We start from the raw sequence: 14,340 nt of genomic DNA, 5'->3' as shown, positions 1-14,340 counted from the left end.
TCCCTAGCCTCAGCGCGCGCTGCAGCGCACTACGCAGGCGCGCTCGACCTCCGCCCGGACCGGGGACCAATCAGGACTCCCGGACACCGTCCCCCTCCCCGCTCCGCTCGCGGCGACCACGCCCACCCCGGGCAGCGTCCAGTTTTCTTAAAGGGACACGAGCCCCACCAGGTGAGGGCGGGTGCTGGACCTGGCCTTTAGCCCGAACGAGGTTGGGGGCGGAGACGGCGATCACTATGTGCAGCCAGGTGCCCTGGCCCCTGCGTGAGGCGGCTGCCAGGTGCGCGACACCGGATGCCCGGCGGCGTCGGGGGAGGAGACGGTTACTCAGCTCAGCTGCCGCCAGTGCGTGAAGTGCAGCGCGGCGCCGCGCAGTGTAGCCTCCGGGGACTCAGCGCGCCGGCACTGCACATCCGGGTCCCGGCACTGCATGCACTGCCTGGCCCCGGCCTAAGAAATACTGGCTCCCGCCCTCCCTGCCTGCGGCTCGCGCGGCCCACATTCCTCCCAACCCCCTCCCGCCCCCGCTGGTCCCACCTCGGCGCCCGCCGTGAGCCGCTGGAATCTGCACCAACCGGACCCCCCCAGCCCAGCCCTCAGAGGCTCCCTAGTGCCCGCCGCAGACTGAGGCGTTCACACTGTGTCAAAAGCTGGAAACTAGAGAACAAAAAGGTGTATCCCAGGGCCCGTTCCTATGAGATCATAATTCGCAGGGCAAAATGAGGTGAGAGCTAATTTTTTAAAAGGAATTTATTTTTTAAAGATTTATTTTTGTACAAGAACCGGGGTACAGGTCAGAGGCGTGGGGGGGGGGCGAGAGGATCCACCAGAGACAGAGCGGGGAGCAGAACAGGCAGACTGACGAAGTACACGGCTGAGGGGAGCAGCGGGCGGCAGGAGAGGTCTGCCGCGCCCTGTGGGTATCTCCTCAGCACCGCAGAGGCTGAGGACAGCTTCCCCTGGGCTCAAACGCCTGCACCACCAGGGAGGCCATGAGATATAATTTTGATTACACAGTAATGAAGACCAGCGCGTTATTGCAGATTTTTTATCCTAAAAATTCATGCCTCAGCAGACTTCTCCTGTCTCGCCGCTGCTCCCCTCAGCAGTGTATTTCAGTAGATGGGCCTGTTCTGCTCCCCACTCTGTCTCTGGTGAATGCGCGCCCTCCCAACCCCAACTCTGGCCTACAAGCCAGTTCTGGTATGCATAAATAATTTTTTCAAATCCTTAAAAAATTTTTTTTTAAATAAAAATTCATGCCTCCCCAAAAAGAGTTAAAGGTGTGACAGTTGTATTATGTTTTTATTTATTTAAAAAAAAATTTTTTTAGATTGATTTGTTTTAAAAAATATTTATTTATGCTCACAAGAGCTGGGGTACAGGCCAGAGATGCGAGGGGGAGGGGGGGAGGATTCACCAGAGACAGAGTGGGGAACAGAACAGGCAGACTGACTGAAATACACTGCTGAGGGGAGCAGTGGGCGAGACAGGAGAGGTCTACTGCACCATGTGGGTTTCTCCCTGGCCAGCTGGGAATCGAACTCGTGCGGCAGAGGCTGTGGATTGCTTCATAGTGCGGTGCTTAATCCCTTGCACCACCAGGGAGGCCCTAGATTTATTTTTATACAAGAGCTGGGGTACAGGCTAGAGGCACAGGAGGGTGAGAGGATTCACCAGAGACAGCAGGCAGCAGAACAAGCAGAAGGACTGAAGACACTGCAGAGAGCTGCTGCACCATGTGGGAACCTCCCTGGCTGACTGGGAATTTCATAGTGCGGTGCTCAACCCGCTGCATCACCGGGGAGGTCCTATTTTTTAAATTTTTTAAAGATTTATTTATGCACACAAGAGCTGGGGTACAGACCATTGGTTTGAGGGGGTGAGAGGACTTAACCAGAGACAGCGCAGAGTGGGGAAACAGAACAGGCAGACTGAAATACAACGCTGAAAGGAGCATTGGGCGAGACAGGAGAGGTCTGCTGCGCTATGTGGGTAGCTCCCTGGTCTACCTGGGATCAAACTTGTCCTGCAAAGGCTGTGGATAGCTTCATACTGCTGTGTTTAAGCCCTTGCGCCACCAGGGAGACCCTTCGCTGTTTTTAAAAGTAATCTGTGAAATAAAATATATGAGTGGGTGTATTTGTGAAAGAAATTATATAGAATTTGCTTTAAAACAATGGGGATCGGGCCTTCCCGGTGGCACAGTGGTTGAGCGCTGGGTTGCGAAGCTGCCTGCAGCCTCTGCAGCGCAGGTTCGATCCCCGGCCGCTGGGCAAGGGTCCCACATGGCGCAGACCTCTCTGCCATGCCTGCTGCTCCCCTCAGCAGTGTACTTCATCAGTCTGCCTGCTCTGCTCTCCCCTCTGGCTCTGGTGAATTCTCTCACCCTCCCACACTTTTGACTGTACCCAGTGCTTGTATAAATCAGTCAATCAATCAATCTTTTAAAAAAAAAAAAACAATGGGGATCAACTCTTGGGTATAGACTCAGAAGTGGGATTGCTGGACTATATGGTGATTGTATTTTAAATTTCTTAAGAAGCCTCTATACAATTTAACACAGTGGCTGCACCATTTTACAGTCCCACCACCGTGCACAAGGTCTTCAGTTTCTCCACATCCTCACCAACATTTGTTCTTGTTACTTTATATTTTGTTCGGTTTTTTAAAATAATAGCTATCCTAGTGGGCGTGAAATGGTACCTTACTGGATTTTTTTTTTTTACGATTTATTTATTTATGCATACAAGAACAAGGTCTAGGCCAGGGGGTGGGGGCGGTGAGAGGATTCACCAGTGACAGAGTGGGGAGCAGAACAGGGAGACAGACCAAAAGCACTGCTGAGGGGAGCAGCGGGAGAGACAGAAGAGTCTGCTGCACCATGTGGATCAGCTCCCTGGCCTGGGATCAGACTCATGCTGCAGTGGCTGGCAATAGCTTGATAGGGCTGACACTTAACTTCTTGCCCCACCAGTGAGGCCCCATGATGTTCCTGTTCATATGATGAAAAAACATGGTTCTGGGGTCCATTATCCTGGGTTTAAACACAAACTTCGGGACCTATGTGCTATTGGACCATGGGTGGGTTATTTAACTTCTTTCTTGGAGCCTCATTTCGTCAGCCATAAGGTGGGGCAGGAGCAGGGAGGGAATAGTGCTTTGGTTATCTAAAACTGCCAAACAAATGACCACAAAGTTGGTAGCTTAAAACAACATTCGGGGCCTCCCTGGTGGCACGAGGGGTTAAGATGCAACCTATGAAGCTATCTGCAGCCACTGCAGCATGAGTTCGATCCCCGGCCGGCCAGGGAGCAACCCACATGGCGCAGCAGACCTCTCCTGTCTCACCTGCTGCTCCCCTCAGCAGTGTACTTTGGTCAGTCTGCCTGTTCTGTTCCCCACTCTGTCTCTGGTGAATCCTCTCACCACCCCCCTCCCGTGCCTATGGCCTGTACCCCAGCTCTTGTATGCATAAATAAATAAATCTTTAGTGAAAAAAAACCCACAACATTCAACATTTGTTATCTCGCCCAGTTTCTGTGGGTCAGGAATTTGCAGGTGGCTTAACTGAGTGTTCTAACTTGGAGTCTCTCATGAGGTTGTAGATAGGATGTTGGACAGAGTGGCTATCACCCAAAGGGTTAACTAGAATTAGAAGAACTGTTTCCAGTGTGTTTTGATCACATGGCTATTGGCAGGAAGCCTCAGTTCCTCACCACAGAGTTGCTTGAGCATCTTCCCAGTGTGGCAGTTGGCTGCCCCCCAAGAGATGATCCCGGAGGAGCAAGGAGGGAGCCATGATGTCTTCTCTAACCAGCCTCAGAAGTCAGAATCCACTGATTGAGAAAGGACAAATCTCTAGGTTATTAAGCTGTGTGGGTAATAAAACCGATTATAAAACTTCACATGCTTTATAATTCCATTAATAGAATATTCTTGATGACAAAATTGTAGAGCTGGAACAGAGATTAGCAGTTTCCCAGGGTTAGGGCAGGGTTGTGGGGCGTGCAGTTGGTGTGAAAATACAGAGATAGCAGGAGGCAGATCTTTGTGGTAATGAAATAGCTCTGTATTTTGATTACAGTGGTGGCTTATAGAATCTGCACAGGTGATAAAGTGACACAGAACTAGCCCCACACGTTATACCAATGTCACTTTCCTGACTTTCATATTATACCAGTTACATAAGATGTGACCATAGATGGGGGCTGGATGAAAGGTACGTGGGTGCCTCCCTGGTGGCGCAAGGGGTTAAACACCACACTATGAAGCAATCCACAGCCTCTGCAGCATGAGTTCGATCCCTAGCCAGCCAGGGAGAAACCCAATGGCAAGGCAGACCTCTCCTGTCTCACCCACTGCTTCCCTCAGCAGTGTATTTCAGTCAGTCTGCCTGTTCTGTTCCCCACTCTGTCTCTGGTGGATCCTCTCACCCCCTGCATCTCTGGCCTGTATCCCAGCTCTTGCACGCATAAATAAATAAATCTTTAAAAAAAAAAGATACATGGGACCTCCCTGTACTTTCTTGCATTTGCTACCTGTGAATATATATAGGGACATCTCATTTTATTATGCTTCACAGATAACACACCTTTTATAAATTGAAGGTTTGTGCCAACTCTGCATCCTGAAAGGAGTCCCTAATGATACTGTATAAAAGCAGAAAAAAAAACTAAAAAAAAACAAGCCACTCCTGGTCAACCTTGGAGGTAACTAGTGCATCCACTGCTCTCTGTCAAAGGATTTTAAAGGAAAATAAGCATTCCTCCTGCCTCTACCCTACAAGCTATATTTCAATGCAATCAAATAATCTTAGTAGGTAAGGGACTTTGTTTTTTGTTGTTGTTTTTGCAGAATTCCAACTGATTGATGTAGAATTAAAAAGTTTATATTAGGCAGAATTAGAAAACTGCCATTTTGCAACTTCTAAATATACGATTGTATCTAGCAAAGATCATCAGTGCTCAATACCAAAGGATGAAAGGAGAGCTTGACCCTAGAGGGATCGAGTTGCCATCATGTGGACATTCGGATGATATGCAACATTGAAAATCTTCTAGTACACAGCCAGAGAGCATATTGCACCAATATTTGAACTTAATCAATACTCCAACTCAAGGGCCTCCCTGGTGGCTCAGGGGTTAAAGACAACGCTATCAAGCTATCTCCAGCCTCTGCAGCACAAATTCCATCCCAGCCAGCCAGGGAGCAACCCACATGCCACAGCAGATCTCTCCTGCCTAGCCCACTGCTCCCCTCAGCAGTGTATTTCAGTCAGTCTGCTTGTTCTGCTCCCCACTCTGTCTCTGGTGAATCCTCTCACTCCCCACACCTCTCGGTACACCCCAGCTCTTGTATGCATAAATAAATAAATCTTTGGGAAAAAAAGGGGGGGAGGGGATATTTCTCCATAGAAAGAGTAGGTCACAGACTTCCCTGTCTCGCCCAAGGAAGTGTGGATGGAGCAAGCTGAACATCTAGGAGAATCTAGAAAAGACGGGAGAAGGGCTTGGAAAAGAGGACTGGAAAGGCTAGGAGAAGACTTGGAGGAAGCTCATGGGGCAGAGAATTGGGAAGAAGCCGCGCTTGCTTCAGCCTTGAACTTTACCAGGGACTTGGGGGATGTGAAAGGAGACACTTGAAGAAGACAGAGATGTGGGTAGGAGACCTGTGGGGAGGCTGACAATGGCAGCCTTTACTGTGACTTGTATTTTGATCTTGCTCCTTTCCTTCCAGACTTGCTCCTGCTTCTCTCCTATGGGTCCCTGCCAGAAGGTGCCTTAGACTTGTGACCAGCTTTTGGGCCTCAGTGGTCCTGCTTTGGGCCAACCTTGTTTGGACATTCACCCACGAGGATATGGGTAACTTTGGGTGTTTCATGGGGAAAATATTTTAACTATAGTATTTCTCTTCTCTTATTCAGTGAGCTTTAATATCACCATATCGTAATTTAAAAATATTTCCATCACCCCCCCCCCAAAAAAAAAAACCCACTAAAATGCTATACTCCTTAGCATGTACTCCCCAGCCCCTGGCAACCATCAGTCTACTTCCCTTCTGTGGATTTGCCTGTTCTGGGTGTTTCCTATAACTGGAAGCCTGCAACTTCCATTTGCATATGGCCTGTCTCCTGCAGCCCTAACATGAAACTACACCTCCAATCCTGAGGGCCTCCCCTGAGTCTATTTTAGGTGTCCAGCTACCCTGGACATCTGCTCATGGACTCTCCTGGATGTCTCACAATGCTGAGCCTGTTCCTCTTGCCTCCTTCCATCTCAGTTGTTGGAAGTTCCCTCCTTTCAGTTCATCTATTCAAAAATCTTGAAGTCAGCCAGAACTCTCTTCCTCTTATTCTTTACAACCAAAACATCAGTCAAAACTGTCTGCTCCATCATCAAAGTCTACCCTAAATCTACCCACTTTACATCTCCTCCAGGACTACCACCAGCATCAGGTTCTTATCATCAACACCTGGAGCAGTGCAGTCTCCTTGCCCTGATGGCTGCACTTGCCTCTGCCCCCCCATAGTCTGTTTACCCCTCAGAGGGCACCTTTGAGCACCCAGGTCAGTTCCTGCCCCTCTGCCCACAGCCCTCCAAAGCTCCCACCTTTCTTGGGGTAAAAGCCCAAGTCCTGGGGCCTCCCCCGTGGCACAGCGGGTTGAGCGCAGTGCTGTGAAGCTGTCCGCAGCCTCTGCAGTGCAGGTTCAATTCCTGGCCGGCCAGGGAGAGACCCACATGGTGCAACAGACCTCTCCTCTCTCACTCGCTGCTCCCCTCAGCAGTCTATTTCAGTACCCACATTGCTCTGGCCCTGACCTTTTTGGGTCTCTGCTCTGATATCTCCTTATTCATGTTATTTTTTTTTTGTTTTTTTTTTTTTTTAAGAGGCATGTATTTTTATTTATGATTTTTATTTACTTGTTTGTTTTGTTTATACATGCACTGGGTACAGTAAGAAGCACGGGAGGGTGAGAGAATTCACCAGAGCCAGAGCGGGGAGCAGAGCAGGCAGAAGGACCGAAGTACACTGCTGAGGGGAGCAGCGGGCGGCAGGAGAGGTCTGCGCGCCATGTGGGACCCTCTTCCGGTGGCCGGGGAGCAACCGGGGATCGAACCAGCGCCACAGAGGCCGCGGGCAGCTTCGCAACCCAGTGCTCAACCGCTGCGCCACCAGGGAGGCCCTCCTTATTCATGTTAAATATTTACTATCTCTTCCCTCAGTGTTTCCCAACCCCTAATTCTATATCACTTCCATCCACAGCACTTCTCATTTGATATACCACATATAGTTCTCATTTGTTGTCCTCCCTGCCATGCCCCACTATAATATATGTCCTACCAGGGACGCTTATCACATGTCCTTGGAACCTCAGTCAATGTCTAGCAGACAGGAGGTACTTGCTAAATATGCATTGGATGAATGAATACTATCTGCACTCTAAAATTTTGAGCATCTTATTTTAAAAAATAATCACACAGGGCCTCCCTGGTGGCGCAAGGGGTTGAGACGCAACCTATGAGGCTGTCCACAGCCACTGCAGCACGAGTTCAATCCCCGGCCTGCCAGGGAGTAGCCCACATGGCGCGGCAGACCTCTCCTGACTAACCTGCTGCTCCCCTCAGCAGTGTGTTTCAGTTAATCTGCCTGTTCTGTTCCCCACTCTGTCTCTGGTGAGTCCTCTCAACCCCCACACCTCTGGCCTGTGCCCCAGCTCTTGTATGCATAAATAAATAAATAAATAAATAAATCTTGAAAAAAATAATAATCGCACAGGGTTTCTCCAACCTCAGCACCACTGACATCGAACCAGATCATCCTCTGTGGAACTGCCTTGGGCACTGTGGAGTATGGAGCAATATCCCTGGTCTCCACCCACTTGAGGCTAAGAGTACCCCCAATCGTGACAACCACAGGTGTCCCCAGACATCACCCAACATCCCCTGGGGTGGGTGGAATCACTCCCTGTGAGATCCTATGATATAGGATGAGGATTACTTAGTTGTTCCATTTTATTTTTATTTTTTAAAGATTTATTTATTTATTTATACAAGCACTTGGTACAGTAAGAAGCATGGGGTGAGGGTGAGAGAATTCACCAGAGCCAGAGCAGGGAACAGAAAAGGCAGACTGATGAAATACACTGCTGAGGGAGCAGCAGACACAGCAGGAGAGGTCTGCGCGCCATGTGGGACCCTCGCCGGTGGCCGGGGATCAAATCGATGATGCAGAGGCTGTGGGCAGCTTCACAGCCCAGCGCTCAACCGCTGCGCCACCAGGGGAGGCCCAGTTGTTCCATTTTATAAGTGAGGCTTACACCGAGCAGGAGTTACCTTAGGGACTCTTTTCACGGGGTCTCCACTCATACGCTTCCCTGTTCCACAAGGACCAGACATCCCAGAAGCCTGGAACCAGCCTAGTTGACAGCCATCATCCTGGTGTAATTAAATTAACTTCCCCTTTGCTTGCAAATCATCCTGGTTTGCCCCTGGTAAAGGGGTTAATCCACCCAAGTAGGAATCAGGTACAGTGTATCACTCAGCAGTTCTACGCTTAGGTATGTGCCCATCAGAAATGCTGTCGGCTCATATGCTGGAATGTTCTATAGCATCTGGAATCATAACCACCCCAAGTGCTTACCAACAGTGAAGTGCATCAGCTGTGCAAGACTCAAAAGAAGACTACAGCGGTGAGAACAAAGGGCAGCTGTCAGCACCAGGGGCAAGTCTTCAGTTAAGTAACAGAAGTTAAGTTCAAGGATTTCCCAGCTGGCAGCAGCCACCTAGTAGGCCAAAATGGGCGCCTGCAAGTGTGAATAAGAGGTACAGATGAAGCCCTCTGATGTGACGTGATGTCTTGGGGGAGGGAGGCGTTGCTGGCCGTGTCCCCAGCCCCAGTGCTCACAGTGCCCCTGCCCCACTGGCCCTGTGAAGCTCCAAGACTGGGGCATAAGGCCCAGCCAGGTTCTATCATGTTGCCCTCATGGTGGCTGCAAACATCTAGTTCCAAAGGGTGCAACTGTAACAGTGTAAGTTCTCTTCCCTAAGGAAGAATGGAGCTGTGCAGGAAGGGGGCGCATAGGATCTTAGCAGTGTGAAGCTAAGAAGGACTGGGAAAAAGGACCCGGGAGGTGGGCCTCCCCGGTGGTGCAGTGGTTGAGCGCTGGGCTGCGAAGCTGGTTCGATCCCTGGCCTCTGGCAAGGGTCCCACATGGCACGCAGACCTCTCCTGCCACCCGCTGCTTGCATAAATAAATAAATAAATCTTTAAAAAAAAAAAAAAAAGGACCTGGGAGGGAAGCAACAGCCAAAGCAGAGAGAGATGATGATGAGGAAAGCAACAGCCGAAGCAGAGAGAGATGATGATGAGGAAGACTGAAGTGAGGCATGTGGAGCAGAGACATGTGAAGAAGCCGCACTTGCTGCTCAGCCTTGGACTTGTACCAGGGATTTGGGGGGCATGGAAGTGTTACGGAGCAACCCTGATATACAACGGGTTTCCTGGCTGTGGGTCCTCACCTGCGAGCTTAGAAGGGACTTATGAATACTCCACTACAGGCACACACACAAAAGGTTCATAAAAGGTTTATTTACAAGGGAAAGGAAATTAAGGAAAATGTACAACTCAGGGAGAAAATAGGGAAATAAAGTCTTTAATGCGTCCTACCCTATCCGCCGACCTGGAAACCCAAAGGCACTCTCAGAGCTGGCTGAATGCTGTGAGCTGAATGCGGAGAGCCAAAAGGGGGGACCCCTCCAAAGCCCACGTGTCTGGTTTTACCAAACCTGGCTGCTTAACCCCACCCTCAGGTTCCAGCACCCTTCCCTTTGGTGGTGATGGGATTTGGAGTTCCCAGTGTCTTTTGGCTTTGGTGTGGAGTCCACAAAGCCTGTATGGAATTAGCTTTAGGACATCCTTTTTCCCCTAACAGAAGGAGACTTGAAACAAACATTGGGGAGGCTGACAATGGCAGCCTTAATCTTGATTTTGATTTTGCTCTTTTCTTTCTAGACTTGCCCGGTCCCTTCTGCCCCTCTCCTATAATTCCCCCAGAAGGTGCCTTAGACTTGTGGCAAGCTTTTGGGCCTCAGTGGCCCTGCTTTGTGCCAACTCTGTTTGGCTGGGCATTTGCCCATAAGGGGATGGGTCACTTTGGGTGCTTGATTTGGAAACTGTTCTTTCTCTCTCTTCTTTCTGTTGCACAGATTGTCTCTATTGCACACTAGTTGTATTGAAGTTCTTTTCTGTTAAAGGTCTTATGCACTAGAGTACATTTTGTCTTGATGCAGCAGGTGGCAGTAACCATTTAGAGTAGGCAGGTTTTGGGGTCCTGGGGTACCCCTTATTCTGCCCATTAACATCTCTGGCAAGGCCTGTCCATCATAGTGTCACCCAGATCTGCTGGAGCCTGTGATAAGACCTGCCACTGTATCGGGTGATGCAATGCTCTGCTGGTTTACTCTCAAGTGGCTGGTTTTGTTTGCTTTCTTTGGTTTTTTTTTTTTTTTTTTGGAGCTGATGAAAACAAATTTAAGTTGGATTTTACTTGAAATGTGAATGCTATCCTAATGCTTTGTTGTGGTTATATGCAGAAAAAAAGAAAGTTAACTACATTTGTAGGTTTAGCCCAATATTTCATTTGTATAACTGTTACTTCCTGAAAAGACAGTTTAAAGCCACCATTTATTAGGAGAATTGAGTAAGCCTGTGGCAGGACTTGTTCTCATAAATGAAACTTCCAGGTTAACCAAAACAAAATTGACTCCATGGTGCTATTGTCCTCACAAACAGTAAAGGGTCCTGATTCAATCCCGTGACTCCAGGGAATATGTAGAATCTTATATTTTGTGCGAAGTGATCAGTAATGGCATTTACACTGGTCTGTGTTGAAACTGATGGAAATTGAACATTGAGAAGGAAATTATTCTTAAGGATTATAAACCTAGAATTCAATGCTAGGGATTGGGAAACCCAGTGGCCATCAGATTACCTTTCAAGTGTGAAAATAAAGCATATGTCAACTTTGATCAACATTTGTTAAATATAACATCTGTTAGACTAATTTGTGACCGTTAGGAAACTGGAGAAAATATGGGTGGCTTTATTTAAAAGTACATCACTGTTCACTCCAATTAGTCTTACAGGTCATCTTGGGTCAACCCCTACTGCCCACTCTCAGTCAGTTACTAGGAAAACTTGTGTAATGGGTGCACGGTTTCCCATCTAACCAGAAGTGTTGTCTGCAGTTATTTTTCTCATTCCTGATCAAACTACCTGCAAAAATCCTTACCATTCCATGAAATTGCTAGACCATCAACAGCCCAGCTGAACATTACATATACTGACTACCACAATCTGTTGAATTTACTTTGTTTTTTAAATTTTTTTTTATTTATGCATACAAGAACTGGGGTGTAGGCCAGAGGTGTGGGTGTGTGTGTGTGAGAGGATTCACCAGAGACAGAGTGGTGAGCAGAACAGGTGGATCTACTGAAATACACTACTGATGGGAGCAGCAGGTGAGACAGGAGAGGTCTGCTGCGCCATGTGGGTCAGCTCCCTGGCTGGGGATCAAACTCCAGCTACAGAAGCTGGCGATACCTTGATAGTGCTGAGACTTAACCCATTGTGCCACCAGGGAGGCCCCTGAATTTATTCTGTTTGCATCAGATCTTCCAGTAGAGGAGGCTTCTGTTTCCTGGGTGTCTTGGAAATACAGAGGAATTGCCCCAATCCTTACCAATTCTGGGTTTGCTGATTTAAGAATAGTTAATTCCCAAATTTAATTGCTGGAATCCTTGAAGCAATTTTTCTATTCAGGAGTCTTAAAATATTAAATGTTATCAAGATGACATGTACCAGGCTCAAAACTTCCTGAGATCTAAATTCTTCTCCACTCAGAAAAATCTTAATCATATATTTTGATTTTGAGTAGTGGTTTTGGACTAAAGGAATAAATGTTTATAAAAATTAGTAAAGCAAAGGGGCCTCCCTGGTGGCTCAAGGGTTAAGACGCAGCCTGTGAAGCTGTCTGCAGCTTCCATCTCCCCACTGGCCGGGGGCTACCCACATGGTGCAGCAGACCTCTCCTGACTCATCCCCTGCTCCCCTCAGTATACTTCTGTCGATCTGCCTGTTCTGTTCCCCACTCTGTCTCTGGTGAATCCTCTTCCTCCCCATACCTCTGGCCTTTACCCCAGCTCTTGTATGCATAATAAATAAATCTTTTTTTTTTAAAGATTTATTTATTCATTTATTTATACAAGCACTGGGTACAGTCAGAGGCACGGGAAGGTGAGAGAATTCACCAGAGCCAGAGCGGAGAGTAGAACAGGCAGAGTGACAAAGTACACTGCTGAGGGGAGCAGCGGGCAGCAGGAGAGGTCTGCGCGCCATGTGGGACCCTCGCCCAGTGGCCGGGGATCGAACCGGTGCTGCAGAGGCTGCGGGCAGCTTCTCAACCCAGCGCTCAACCGCTGCGCCACCGGGGAGGCCCATAATAAATAAATCTTTAAAAAAATTAGGAAAGCAAAAAAAAAAAGGTTAGATGTCAAAGGTGCCATATGATATGACTCATCAGCTATGGAATTCAATAATACCCTTCCATCTGTGTTAGGAGACAAGATGGTAGGTATTTCTGAGATAGTAGTGGTTGAAAGAGAAACAAAGGGGTTGTTTGGGGGCTGGAGGGGGCTAGTCCTATTCTGTATTTTGATCTTTATGTTGGTTATGGGGCGTGTGCAGTTTGCAAAAGTCATCAGACTAAATATTAACACTCTTTCTTATAGTGATTAAACTGTAATCACTTTACAAACAAAATATCCCTATTTGGATTATGAATTATTAGAGTATAGGGTCAGAAAAGTACAGCATAGAGGCCATATTCACCCCAGTGCCTGTCTTCTGTGTGCCTTGTGAACTAAGATTGGCTTTTACATATTCAAATGGTTGGGGGGAGGGAATCAAAAGAAGAATTATAGTGCATGTCAAGGGAAAATTGTATGAACTCCAAATTTTGGTGCCCATAAAGTTTTATTGAAACACAAACCACACCCATCTATGTGTTATCCCAGCTGCCTTGGTGCTTTCACTGAAACTGTGTACACGCCCCAACCCCAAAGCTGAAGGTTTTCTGCTTGGCCCTTTTGGGAAAAAAGGCTGAATTTTTTCCTAGAATCAGGCCCTTGCCAGTCCATTCCATCTGTAGAGTAAGTGAGTTAATGAGGCTTTTTACGCCAGTAGCTTCTGTGGCTATCACCTGAGGCCTTGATAGTGTTAATGAAGAAGGCCCTTGGGAACATGCGCACAGGCACATGAGCCTGATAGTGGACACTTGGAGTATGGGTGTGCACACATGTAAGTGTGCTAGTGAGTAAAGAACTGAAATTTAAACTTAGGATGTCTCGACCTATGAAGCCATCCGCAGCCACTGCAGCACGAGTTCAATCCCTGGCCAGCCAGGGAGCAACCCACATGGCCCAGCAGACCTCTCCTGACTCGCCCACTGCTCCCCTCAACAGTGTATTTCAGTGGATCTGCCTGTTCTGGTCCTCACTGTCTCTGGTGAATCCACTCACCGCCCATACCTCTGCCCTGTACCCCAGCTCTTGTATGCATAAATAAATAAATCTTAAAAATAATAAACTTAGGATGTCTGGGGCCTCCCTGGTGGTGCAAGGGGTTAAGCACTGCACTGTGGAGTGGTCCGCAACCTCTGCAGCATGAGTTCTAATCTCTGGCCATGGAGCAACACACATGGTGCAGCAGACCTTTCCTGTCTCGCCCACTGCTCCCTTCAGCAGTGTGTTTCACTCAGTCAGCCTGTTCTGTTCCCCACTCTGTCTCCGGTGAATCCTTTCACCCCCCGCATCTCTGGCCTGTACCCCAGCTCTTGTATGCATAAATTAATAAATCTTTAAAAAAATTAAAGGGCCTCCCTTGGTGCGCAGGCAGTTGAGCGCAGCGCTGTGAAGCTGTCTGTAGCCTCTGCAGCGTGGGTTTGATCCCGGCTGGCTGACAAGGGTCCCACATGGCAGGGCAGACAGCTCCTGCCTCGTCTGCTGCTCCCCTCAGCAGTGTATTTCGTCAGTCTGACTGTTCTGTTCCCCGCTCTGTCTCTGGTGAATCCTCTCACCCTCCCATGCATCTGGCCTGTACCCCAGTTATTATATAAATAAATAAATCTTTTTAAAAAATTAAAAAATAAAATTCTTTAAAAAATAAAAAATAAACTTAGGATGTCTGGTTTCTGTTACCCAAATCTGAAATATATCTAGGAAATAGTAGTGGAGTAAGGTTGCAGCCCAATTAAACCATGTCATTTTTAATGTGATAAAA

Source organism: Talpa europaea (assembly GCF_964194135.1).
Source record: "Talpa europaea genome assembly, chromosome: 12".
NCBI classification, from domain to species: Eukaryota; Metazoa; Chordata; class Mammalia; order Eulipotyphla; family Talpidae; genus Talpa; species Talpa europaea.
Note: the sequence above shows the minus strand (reverse complement) of the source record.